The sequence below is a fragment of the Diceros bicornis genome, chromosome X (assembly GCF_020826845.1).
Source record: "Diceros bicornis minor isolate mBicDic1 chromosome X, mDicBic1.mat.cur, whole genome shotgun sequence".
NCBI classification, from domain to species: Eukaryota; Metazoa; Chordata; class Mammalia; order Perissodactyla; family Rhinocerotidae; genus Diceros; species Diceros bicornis.
In genome coordinates, this window is record NC_080781.1 from 133,584,341 (window position 1) to 133,595,352 (window position 11,012).

At 56.0% G+C, this 11,012-nt stretch overlaps 1 pseudogene; it reads left to right on the top strand.

Annotated features, from left to right (window-relative positions):
* The first annotated feature begins 6,631 nt into the window (after positions 1-6,631).
* On the top strand, positions 6,632-7,590 carry LOC131400625 (melanoma-associated antigen 10-like; annotated as a pseudogene).
* The last annotated feature ends 3,422 nt before the right edge of the window (positions 7,591-11,012 follow it).

The following is an 11,012-nucleotide window of genomic DNA, read 5'->3' on the forward strand; positions in this document are numbered from 1 at the left end:
AGAAGGACGTGGTGAAAATGGATTTATCTTCTGGGAGGGTCTTGGCCTTCCAAAGGAATCTCTATTAGTAGAACTGTTGTGGGAGGAGGAAAGAAATGTGTGGTCAAATGTCAGCCCCCAGCTCTCCTTGAGGTCAGCCTTCCAAGCTGTGTGTCCCTCTCAGGCACAGTTCTTTCACTCCAGATGTTTGGGCAGCTCTCAATGATGACATAGGCTCACTATGCCTGGGAATAAGAATGGCAAGGGGATGGAAGCTTTCCTCTAAGCTATGTACTCAAAATGATGTCCTTGGGGAGCCTCATAGAACAAGTCCAGTACTCCTCCAGGCTGAAAAGTGAGCTGATAGCTTGTCTCAGTCTCTTTAAATGACCTTGGCTTACTAATACAAACATACCTTAGGAGCATGTAAAATGTTACCTATAATAATAGTTAATCCTTACATATTGCCAGGTGTTAAATGCTTTATGTATATTAATTTATTTAATCTTTATAATGCCCTATTCAGTAGGTACTATCGCTATCCCCATTTTACAGATGGGGAAACTGAGGTACAGAGGAGTTAAGCAACTTGACCAAGGTCAATAAGCTAGCAGGTGGCAGAACCAAAATTCAAATGCAGGCAATTTGTCTCCAGATCATGCAGGCTTAGTCACTTTGGTCCCCCCACTCACAAATCCTTCCCCTCACTTGCCCTGGGTTTGATCCCTGTTTGGCTTTGTACTTTGGCTCCCATTCCCCTCTGTGGTGTAAAGCTTGTTGCCCTATTTTAGATTTGTTTTCTGCTTTGGCCTTGGCCCTCTCCTTTTAAAAGAGCCCTTTGAGTCTTTACCATTTAGCTCCATCCACAAGGACCTCACATCACACCCATTCCCAGTGTCACCCTGTGCCACCCCTCACCTTGGCCCTGTGGGCCTGACCCCTTGGGACTGCTCCCTGCTCAGCCTCCCCACTGGGGATGAGATAATTACTGAAAAGCAATTAGGTCTCACTGGTCCTTCCCTTTCCTGGGTTAAATATCCTCAGATAATTCAATCTTCTTTGTTAGCACATGACCTCATGTACCCTCTCCATCCTGGACCCTCTGCTTCAGACATGCTCCAATATGTCCTTAACCCTCCCAGAATGTCATGTCCAGGACTGACCCCACCACTGGGTGAATCTGACCAAAGCACTGTGCCCCTCACCACACACTGTGCTCCTATAACACACCATGGACATCCTCATCACCACATTTGCCACATTATACATACTTGGCCCTTAGGAGCCACCCAAGAAGTATTTGCTGAATGACTAACTGATATATTAATTTTCTGTTTATGTCTCTGTCTTCCCCACCAAACTAAAAGTGCCTTGAGCTACCTAACCTTATTTAGACTTATATGCATTATTCCATGCATATTGTGGTCAGTCAATAAATGTTTAATGAAAAAAATTATTTCTAGGAGTTTTGTTAATAACTACCACCAACACCATGAAATTACTATAATTTTTCATACTCTTTTTTGCAACTTTTTATTGAGATAAAATTCACGTGACTTACTAAGTGAAAGAAGCCAATCTGAAAAGGCTCCCTACTGTATGATTCCAAATATACAAACATTCTGGAAAAGGCAATCGATGGAGAAGGTCAAAAGAGCAGTGGTCGCCAGGGGTTGTGAGGGGAGGGGGCCATAGGCAGAGCACAGGGGATTTTTAGGGCAGTGAAACTCCTCTGGATGACACTTGAACAATGGACACATGTCATTATACATTTGTCCAAACCCATAGAATGTACAACCCCAAGTGTGAACCTTAATGTAAACAATGGACATTGGGAGATACGAGGTGTCAATGTAGGATGATCAACTATAACAAATGTCCCACTCTGGTGGGGGATGTTGTTAATAGGGAAGGCTAGGCACGTGTGGGGGCAGGGGGTAAGTGGAAAATCTCTGTACCTTTCTCCTTATTTTTCTGGGCACCTAAGAGGCTCTAAAAAAAATACAGGTTTCAAAAATAACACACACTATGAACAACAATATCTAAGCAACAAAACAGGAGAAAGCCCTGGGGGAGACTGAAGACTGGGGTGAGCCCAGTATTTGTGTTTGGGGTGGGGGCATGGGCAGTGGCAGCCAAGTTGGGAGGGTTGGTATGCTACATAGATGCAGATGACAGGATGGGAAGGAGGAAAGGTTTCAAACTTCTGCTCCTCCTTCACTGCACACATCTGAAGCAGGCCCTCAGACCACACATGCCAGCGGCCCTGGGGCAAAACCAGGACAGCAGGCAAGACAGTTCGATTGACGCATTTGACTCCTCAGTCTGGGCTAATAACCACCTGAAACCACCTTGGTGGGTGAGGGTTGGCCTTTCAAAAGATTCTCATTTTAATAGAATATAGAGAATAGACTAGAAACAGCATAGGGAGTTATCACAGCGAATCATATAGAGAAAGAGAAGGTATTCTTTCATAAAATAAGTATACACACATATATATAGTCTACATGTATCTATAAAGACTAATAGAAACATACATGAATGTATACACATTTATCCGCATATTCACGTGGTAAGGACACATACGTGTCTATACACACACATAAGCTACATATGTGTTATAGATACAGGGCACCCACAGCGGGCAGAGACGTACAACGTATTTCTTACTAGAAAGGAAGATTAAAAAGTGAAAATCCCTGCACTTAACCAGGCAACACGAGGTCACCGTAGACCCGGAAGACCAACCCGAAGACCCTGCAGCTGCTCAGCCTCTTCAGGACAAATGAAACCCCGAAAAGGAACGGTTCGCGGTGTTGGCCTGGCTGGTGAGACCCCACGGGAAGGGGGCTTCTTCTCTGACCTCCCCCACAGCCCTGGGCACTGCAGCCCCCACCCAGCACCTCCCCTGGGACGGCAGCCCTTCTCGGCCAGGGTGGACGAGGACCCTCCCGAGGGAGGATGAAGAGCACCCCCGGCCCCAGAACACAGGGTCCCACAGAACACCCCTGCGCCCCTGCTGTGCGTTCTGGGGGACCCCCGGCAGGGCTGTCAGCAGAGTGCCCCCCACCCGCGTCCCCCTCCTCAGACGACCAGGGGAGTCAGACCTGAGGGTGAGGAGCACAGACTCAGGCAGGCAGAGGGCTAGAGGCCCAGGCCGGGCAGAGTAGGGTGAGGAGCGGAGGGCGGGGCCGAGGGAACGTCCAGACCACTCTCACCCCTGCCGTCAGCCCTGGGAGACCCCGGGCCATGGCGTCCGGATGTGACGTTCTCTGGCTTCTGCCTCCGAGGTCTGAGGGAGCCGAGGGCCTCGCGGTGGCGGGCCGGATCCGGGGCGGCAGAGGGAAGGAGCCCAGGCCCGGCCAGGCGTCCAGGTAGCCCCGGGAGGGAGGACTCCAGGCCCCACGGCGTCCAGGTCTGCTCCTGCCATCTGCTCTGAGGGACCCCGGGGGATGGGGAGGGGGCAGGGTGGTCAGGCAGAGTTCCCCGCCCCCACCTCGTCTTCAGAGGAGCCTGCTGGGGAGTCCTGGGTCTGCGGGGAGCGGCCTCAGGGGGCAGAGGCCGGGGCCCAGGCCCTGCTGGGAGCTCAGGAGAGGAGCAGAGGGAGGGCCGAGGAGCCCCAGGCAATCCCTGTCGGCCCCTGCCGTCAGCCCTGGGCGTCCGCGTGCTTAGTGGCCTGAGGTGACCTCCACAGACTTCCCCCAGGGCTCTCCGGCCAGTGAAGGCCTCGGATCCACAGATGGAGGATCCCAGGACCTGCCAGGGCTCAAGGGGAGGACCCTGAGGGAGGACAGAGGGGACCCCACAGAAACACGGCCCTGCCGGCAGCCCCGGGAGGCGCCAGGGCGCCATGAGCACAGGCCGCGTTTCCGACTTCCGCATCCGGGACTGAGAGAGACCGGGGACTTGGTCAAGGGAGGAGGGTCTGAGGGGGACAAAGGGGAGAGCCCAGGGCCTGCTGGACGTCAGGGGGAGATGCTGAGGGAGGCCTGAGGGACCCAGGACCCCAGGACAGACAGGGATCCTGTGGCCCTGTGCTGGTCTGGGGAGGCCCCAGGGCAGGATGACCTGAGGAGGCGTTTGCTGCCTTCTGCCTCGGGGATCTTAGGGAGGTGAGGAATGTGGCTTCAGGTCCGGAGAGAGTGGTGTCCCTAGACGCCCAGGGAGGACTGAGCAGACCCTCAGCCCAGACATAGGTGACCCCAACAGAAATCTGACTCATGGTCAGTCCCTGGAGGCCAGGCAGGATGTCAGGAGAGTGGCCTGTCCACTTCCTCCTCCGGGTCTCAGCGGGATGGTGGCCTTGGCCTGCAGGATGCATCCTCAGGTTAGCAGAAGGGATGGTTCCACGCCTGGCCAGGAGTAAGTATGAATACCTTGAGGACACTGAGGGGACTCCCTCCGCAGCCAGAGGAGGACCTCACTGAAATCGGCCCTGCCCACGTCACCCCAGCAGACTCCAGGCAGGGGTGGCCGCAGGTGGTGCATCCTCACTCGCCTCTGCCTCGGGCTATCTGAATGGTGAGGCCTTGTTCTGAGGGGCGGTGTCAGGTGAGCAGAGGCAGCCACATCTGGTCAGCAGAGGAAGGAGTCCCAGGATCTGCCAGGACTCAAGACAAGAGCCTTTGGGAGGAACAGAGGGCGTGGAGGTTCCCCCCACCCCAATAGAGAAGGGACCTTAAAGAGGCCAGCTTCCCCTGTTCTCAGCTCCAGGAGGCCCTGGGCAAGGATGCCTGGATGTACCCTGCTCTCACTTCAGCCATGTGGTTGGGAATGGGGCATCTCAGGGAGGTGAGGCCTTGGTCTGAGTGGGGACATCAGGTCAGCAGAGGGAGAAGTCCCGGGTTCTATCGGGTTTCAAGGTGAGGACCCTTCATGAGGACTTTACGTACCCCCCTCACCTCAGAAAAGAAAGGATGGCACAGAGTCCTGCTGTCCCCTGTTCTCAGCCCTGGAAGGAAGAGTCGGCGGTGGTCCTCAATGGCATGCTCACTTCTACCATGGGCGGGAAGGTGGGGAGTCCTCAGGGAGGAGAGGTCTTGCTCAGAGGGAGATGTCAGCTATCCCAGTTAGGGGGCCGGGAAGAAGGGCAGGCCCTGGCAGGAGAAAAGATGGAAAACCTACAGGACGTCTGAGGGAACCCCCACCCAGGACAGAAGGGCTGGTCCCCTCTGCCAGCCTTTTGTGATCCTGCCGGGGGATGTGGGAGGTGAGGGGTGGGCATGGATGTGGTGCCTCCTCCCGTTTCTTTCAGAACCCTCAGGCAGGTGAGGACCTTGGTCTGAGAGGACAACGTCTGGTCATCTGAGGAAGCACATCTGGTCAGCTGAGAGAGGAGTCCCAGTTCTCACCAAGAGTCAAGGTGAGGACCCCGAGGGAGCAGTGAGTGTACCCCACTCCCCAGGACAAAGAGGGGGCCCCTCAGAAATTTAGCCTGCCCCTACTGTCAGCTCTGGAAACCCCCCAGCAGGGCCTGTCTGGCTAAGCCCCTCCTCACTTCCAGACCAGTGGTCTCGGGAAGATGATGGCCTTGGTCTGAGGCTCTGGACTCAGGTCAGCTGATGCAAGATCTCAGGCCCTGGCAGGGGTCACGGTGAGGACTGAGGAGACCCCCACACACACACTCACCAGGACGCATGGAGCCCAGGCCTGCCTTACCCTTCTGTCTGCCATGGTGAGACCCGGGATCGGGGTGTGAATTGATTCTCCCTCACTTCCTCTTCCCGTGTCTTCGGGAGATGAGGCCTTTGCCTAAGGTGGGTGGCCTCAGGTCAACAGAGGGAGTTGTCCCAGGCCCTGAGGGTGTCAAGGTGAAGACTGAGCAGACCACCCATCCCAGGACACATGGAACCCACAGAGTTTGGCCACCCCTTATTGTCCCTTGGTGCCTCCTCTTAGCCCCTGGGCAGGTGTGCTCTGATGTGGGGCCCCCTCACTTCTTTCTGTTCAGTCTCAGGGGTGTGAGGTCTTATTCTGAGAGTTTTGCCTCAGGGCAGCAGTGGGGTGGGGCCCAGGGGCTGCCAGGGGAAAGGTGAGGACCCGGGGTGTGCACGGAGGGGACCACCCATCCCAGAACAGTGGGGACCTCACAGACTCCAGCCTGCCCCTCCTGTCAGCACTGGGGGCCCAGGGCTCTGCTTGCAGTCTGCACCCTGAGGTGCCCCTCCTTTCCTCTTACATGGGCTCCCGGAACCCACAGGTGAAGGCCTTTGTCTGAGGCTCGTGTCCTCCAGTCACAGAGCAAAGGAGGCCCAGGCAGCGCCAGGAGTCAAGGTGAGGTACACACCCTGAATGTGTACCCAGGGGCTCCCCCATGCCAGAGCTGAGGAGACCTCGCAGCACCCGAGCCCACACCACTCTACCATCATCCCCAGAACTTCCGGCTGTGCTGGGTACACCTTGAGGAGCCATCTCACTTCCTCCTTCAGGTTCTTAGGGCACAGGCCACCCAGGAGGACAGAGCCCTTTGAAGCCTAGAGCGCCCCTAAAGAGAAGACCTGTAAGTTGCCTTTGTCAGAGACACCAAGGGTGTGTTCTTTAGCCGAGGCTGATCACACTCCCTGTCTCCCCCAGGCCCGTGGGTCCCCACCGGTCACCTCCTGCGCACACTCCTGCCAGCTGCCAGACACACGTCGTCATGCCTCTAGGTCAGATGAGTGAGCTCTGCAAGCATGTGGAAGACCATCAGGACCCAAGAGAGGCCCAGGGCCTGGTGGATGTGCAGCTGTCTGGGGCTGAGGAGGAAGAGGCCACATCCCCCTCCTCCTCCCTCTCCTCGTCCCCCTCTGTCCTGTTCCTGGGCACCCTGGAGGAGGTGGCTGTTGGTGTGACCCTGAGTCCTCCCCAGAGCCCTCAGAGTGCCTGGCGCTCCCCCACTGCCACGGCAGCTGCTCCATGGAGCCAATCTGAAGGCGATGGCTCCAGCAGCCAAGGTGACGAGGGACCAAGCACCTGGGAGGACCTGGAAGACGCCAAGTCCTCACTCCAAGAAGCACTACATTTGAAGATGGCTGACCTGGTGGCGTTCCTGCTCCTCAAGTATCCTACAAAGGAGCCGACCACAAAGGCAGAAATGCTGACTCTGGTCATCAGAGATCACCAGGACCACTTCCCTGTGATCCTCAGTCAAGCCTCTGAGTGCATGCAGCTGTTCTTTGGCGTTGACGTGAAGGAAGTGGACCCCAGCGACCACTCCTACATCCTGGTCACCATCCTGGGCCTCACCTACGATGGGATGCTGAGTGGTGAGCAGAGCATGCCCAAGACCGGCCTCCTGGTGATGCTCCTGGGCGTGATCCTCCTGGAGGGCGACTGTGCCCCTGAGGAGGATGTCTGGGAAGCACTGAGTGTCATGGGGGTGTGTGCCGGGACCCAACACTTCATCTACGGGGAGCCCAGGGAGCTCCTCACCAAAGTTTGGGTGCAGGAACAGTACGTGGAGTACCGGCAGGTGCCCAACAGCGATCCTGCACGCTGCGAGTTCCCAGGGCCCACGCTGAAACTAGCAAGATGAAATTCCTGGAGTATTTGCTCAGGGTCCGTAGCAGGGATTCATGTTCCTTCCTCCACCTGTCCGAAGAGGCTGTGAGGGATGAAGAAGAGGGGGCCTGAGTCAGAGTTGGAGCCAGGCATGGTCCAGGCCCACATCCAGCAGCTTCTCCTGCCAGGCATGAAGTGAGTCTGCTTCTTCACTGTGTATTTGAAGAGAGACCAGTCAGCATCCTAAGTAGTGGAGGGCCAGGTTGAAGTGGGGGCACACGGTGGATAGCGTCTTTGGGTTCCTGTTCTCTATGATGGATCTTGGAGATGGATCTTGGTTTCCTTACGAATCTTTCAAATGAGTTCCCTTTAACAGAAGGTTTAATTAACATCTAAGTTTGTGAATGAGATTCATTACATATGAATTTGTACTTATCCAGTCCAAGAGGAAGAGTTTTGCTACCTTGTCACATTGCAGTCGAACAAGAGTGAGGAACAAGGTGTTTAATACCCATCATCTGCAAGGATTTCCTGAGAAATAAGGTTATTGCTCCTTGAAGTGATGCCTGGAAGTCACTGAACAGGCGCCCTCCTCCCTGGCCTGGGAAATCCAGAACTGACTCCTTTGAAATGACCGTTGATTTCAGCTCCCTGGAGTTTATTTTGGTCATTTGTAAGCAATGCTGGATTTTAGTGGGGTTACATGAATGAAAATGGGTGATTTGCATGGAAGAGAGGTGGCAAAAGAGGGAAGGGGGGGGTCTTTGATGGGAATTCTGGGAGCCTTGAGTTAGGTGCGCCTTGCTGGGGAAGACCCCACACTGAAATTGAATAATATAGCCTCAAGGAGGGAACTATGCAGAGCTGCAATTTGGGCGGAGTTTCTGTTCAGTTTCCAATCGAGCTGCAAATTCTCTGAGATGTGATGGAAACCAAAAATTTCCAGAGGAGAGAGTGGTAGGAGCTGGGGTCAAAATCGTACTAGAAGTGACTATGTTAGCAGACATTGGAGAGACGTCAAGTGCTCCTCCACATCTCGTCTTCCTTTCCTCCCTGGACTGACGGGGACACCCCACTACCAGTCCTCTCGTACTTAGGAAGGGTCTTGTGAGGACCCTTTGCCACCGATAGGAGCGGATGCATTGTTTGTCAGAGCTCTTCCTATAGAAGGCACCACAGGAGCCGTGGATTAATTCCCAAGCCATGAGAACACAGGACACAGACCACGCTGTTTCCTCAGCCAGGGACCTAAGCCACGCACGTTGGACCCTTAGAGGTGAGATGTTGTATTCTGTGCCTTTGAGGCCCTGGGCAGGGGTGGAGGTGTTCAAAAGAGGAGCCGCCCCACAGGAAGCTGGCTGCAGGAATTCCTCCATGCCACCTGCACCCTTAGGCCCCTCTGCTACACCCCTCAGTCCCCTCAGGACTGTGATGTGTCTCAAGTAGGAGGCCAGCTGTCCAATGGCCCTGTAGGGGTTGGGGGTGTCCTCCTCCTGGGGCTCAGCCCGGCACCCCCATCAACCCTGCTGCCCGCTCTGCCCACTCTCTCCCCAACCTGGCCTCATGGGTCTGCATAGGGTGGGGCTTTGCCCTGCTTGTCTCCCCACTGACAAGTTCTCAGTCCCCAGTGCCAATGATCTTGTGTATATATCTGTATTTGGAGGTCCCCAGATAAGAATCCCCTTTCTGCACAGTTGTCATTCAGGGAGAGCTGGCACGAAGTGATGTAGCCTTTTTGGCAAGTCTCCTTGTGGCTGGTAAATAATAATCATTGCCATGTGAATGTGTGACAAATTGCTATGATGATGAGTTATTTTCAAGCAGTTCCCTGTGTAATGCCAAAGGTTTGATTAAACTGATGGCCTGGTCACGGTGACTGAGGATTTCCTTTCTGAGGCCGAGACAGAGTGGGGGAAGGAGAGTCTTCTCTGCCACCCACAGAGCCAGCTAGGACCTTGGTGTCCCCAACAGAGAGTTTGAGCAGACGAAAGCCTCCAGCAGATGGCAGGGGTGGTCACCAGGAGGCTCCCCCAGGCCCCAGACACCCCCAGACTCAAAGGCGGATTTGGAAAGGAGCCAGGCAGGAGAGGGCTTTGGGGTCCCAGGAGGCAGGCTGTGAAGAGGGTCAGCTGTGCCAGGAGAGGTGGAAGGAGGAGCAGCCGCCAGATCCCATCTGAACCGCCCTGGGCTGGCCAGGGGAGGGACGTGGGAGCAGATGCGTCTGGAGGTGAGCTGGAGCACTGGACCACATCATGAAATGGGAGCAGGACCATCCTGACAAGTCCCAGGACCAGACCCCTGTGGGGCACTCCAGGATGGAAGCAGTGACACTGCATGCCCGTTCTTGGACGGAACTGACTGGTGTGGGACAGCGCTCACCCAGGGCATCTATGGACTGCAGGGCTGCAGCAGCCGGGATGCCCAAAGTACCCCACAGGGTGCGTCAGGGAGGCATTTCCAGGGTGCAGCATCCTCCGCAGCAGCCTCTGTGCGGGCACCCAACCCCCAGGACCCCAGCCAGTCCTGAATAGGGCGGGGCAGAGCTCACGGGAGTTCCCCTGCCCATCAGGAGGAAGGTTCTGACATTCTCCAGATGCCCTGAGCCTGCCACCTGAGGGGCTGGTGTGGGGGGACTCAGCCATGGTCCTGCCTCTCTGAGAAGCCCCCATTCTCCAGCCACAGCTAAAGCCTGCTCAGAACTCCAGCCTCCTTGGCAAGGGGCTGACCTCCTCCCTGGCCCTCAGCTGCCCTCCTCTGTGGCCAGTATCGCTGGCAGCTCACCCAGGGCCCTTTGTGAGCAAGCACGGGGTTCCAGGTCTCTGCCTGTTCTCGGTCCCTGAGCTGGGGCTGGGCATAGGGATATGGCTGGGATGGTGGCAGGACGCAGGATGTGATGCCAAGGGCCATCCACGAGACAGCATCAGGGGACAAAGCCACATTTGCCCAGCACTCAGACGGAGGGCCTGGTCAAAGGGCCCCACAGACATTTACCCCCTTGTGCATGCATGAGAGCCTCCGGCCCCGTGGACGCTGTGCTTTGAACTGCTGCCCTGCCGTGTGCCTGACGTCCAGCCTGCCCATGGGAGTGAGCCTGCAGGAGAACGCTGAGCCCTAAGCGAGCTGGGAGAGAAGGGGAGCAGACTGGCTAGGTGACTGGGAGAGCAGGGCCCATGCTGGAACATACGAGCAGGCTTCAGAGCCCCGCCCCTCGAACACGCACATCCAGGTGGAACCTTCTCCATCCCCACGCTGTCCATCCTAGACCCCACCTCTCCTCCAAGGCCCCCCGTCTGTCCCCATGTCAGGAGAGATGGTGACCCGATGAGGCTGGGAGAGGCCACGTAGGCAGGGTCCAGCATCAGGCTCTCCTTGCCACCACTGATTGGCATCCCTGCGGTCCCTCAGTTATGTGGCATGAGGCGTCACGCATGAGGTCACCACGGAGGACTGCTGGAAGCCCCTTGATTGTGGGGGACACAGCCCAGGCCGGTGCAGGGAGAGGGCTTTGCACCAATACGAACCTCAGCTTGAATAGGAGTTCCGCCGCTCCTAAG